Genomic DNA, 1,969 nt, shown 5'->3' on the forward strand with positions numbered 1-1,969 from the left:
GCTATGGAGAAATACGGATTGGAAACCTGGCCTGGCCTTTGGCTTACACTTGATTTGATCCTGATTAGGACCTTGTCCCTCCTTCCCTCAAACTGGGGATTGCCTGTTACATTGAGCCCAGGCAATGGCCCTCATTGTCAGCATTTATCAGTCATCAAACATCAAATACGTGACAGCCTTAAACACATATTTTAAATATATGCACATGTATACATTATGAATTATAAATGTGGCTATCATATGGAAACATTAGATGTCATGTACATATTTTAATATGTTTTTTATCATGTTACTATCTACAAGGTGTCCTAAAAGTCTTAGTGAAATTTTAAACTTTAATAGATTAAAAAGGGCACTAAAACTTTTGGAACACCACACACACACATACATACACACATGGATATATAACATGATCACCATCCCCATCCCCATATATATGTACACATATAATACACAAACTTTCCCCTGATTCACCTCCTACACGTCTGACTCCCCCTTTTTAATCCCTTTTGCCAGGTCCTGTATGCTAACTGTAGGCATACTTCAAAGCTCTGTCTTGGGCTTTCTTCTCCCTCTCTACTGTTTCACTTGGTGATCTTATCAGCTCCCATGGATTCAATTATCATCTCTGTGTAGAGATAACAGATTTATTTATCTAGCTCTAACCTCCAGTCTCGCATCTCCTACTGCCTGTGTGACATCTCAAACTACATGTCTCATAAACATCTTACGCTTAACATGTTCAAAACAAAACTCAAATCTTTCCCCCCAAAATCCTTTCCTCTTCCTAATTTTTCTATTGCCGTCAAGGGCACCATCATCCTCCCAGTCATCTAGGCTGGAAACCTAGGTGTCCTCCATGCCTCCCTAATATCTCCCCTATCATATCCAATGAATTGTCAAGTCACATTGTTTCTACCTTTGTAAAAGCTCTCATAGGGGCAGCTAGGTGGCACAATGGAGCACCGGCCCTCAAGTCAGGAGGATCAGAGTTCAAACTAGCTGTGTGACCCTGGGCAAGTGACTTAACCCTGATTGCCTCAAAAAAAAAAAACAAAAAAAAAAAAAACAAAAAGCAGCTCTCATGTACACTCCCTTCTCTCCTCTGACACTGTCAGCCCCTCATTGCTGTTGTATAGCCTTCTGGTTGGTCTTTCTGCCACAAGTCTCTCCCCACTTCGGTCCATCTTCTACTCAGTTGTCAAGCTACTCTTCCCAAAGCACAGACCTGACTACATCACTTCCCTGTTCACTAAACTCCAGTGGCTCCTTATTACCTCTAGGATCAAATATAAAATCTTCTATTCAGCTCTTATAGCCCTTTATAAATTGGCTTCCTTCTACATTTCCAGTCTTCTTACACCTTTCTCTCCTCTACATACTTTCTGATCCAGTGACACTGACCTCATTGCTATTCTTCTCACAAGATGCTCCATCTCCAGACTCCAGGCATGTTCACTGGCTGTCCCTTGTACCTAGAACTCATTTCCTTCACATCCCTGTTGCCCAGATTCCCTGGCTTCCTTCAAATCTCTACTGAAGTACAACCTTCTGCAAAAAGCCTTTCCTAGTGCTCCTTAATCTTCCTGCCTTCCCTCTAGGATTATCTCCAATTAAGCCCAAGTGTATTCTGTTTGTACATAATTGTTTGCCTCCCCCAATAGGCTGTGAGTATCTTGAGGAGAGGGAGTATTTTTTTTTTTTGCCTTTCTTCACGTCTCTGTTGCTTAGTGTAGTGCCTGACACGTGGTAGGTGTTAAATATTTGTTGACACACATATATACACGTACACACATAGCTATGTATATACATACATATATGTGTGTAGATAGATAAATGATGGGATAGATAGTTCCTATTCTCCAGGCTAAATTTCCTCATTCCTCATATTATCTGGTTTCCAGAAGTTCCAACATTCTGATTGTCCTCCCCAGGAGACACTTATTTCTTAATCAATCATACAACAATG

The sequence above is a fragment of the Trichosurus vulpecula genome, chromosome 1 (assembly GCF_011100635.1).
Source record: "Trichosurus vulpecula isolate mTriVul1 chromosome 1, mTriVul1.pri, whole genome shotgun sequence".
In the NCBI taxonomy this organism is placed as follows: Eukaryota; Metazoa; Chordata; class Mammalia; order Diprotodontia; family Phalangeridae; genus Trichosurus; species Trichosurus vulpecula.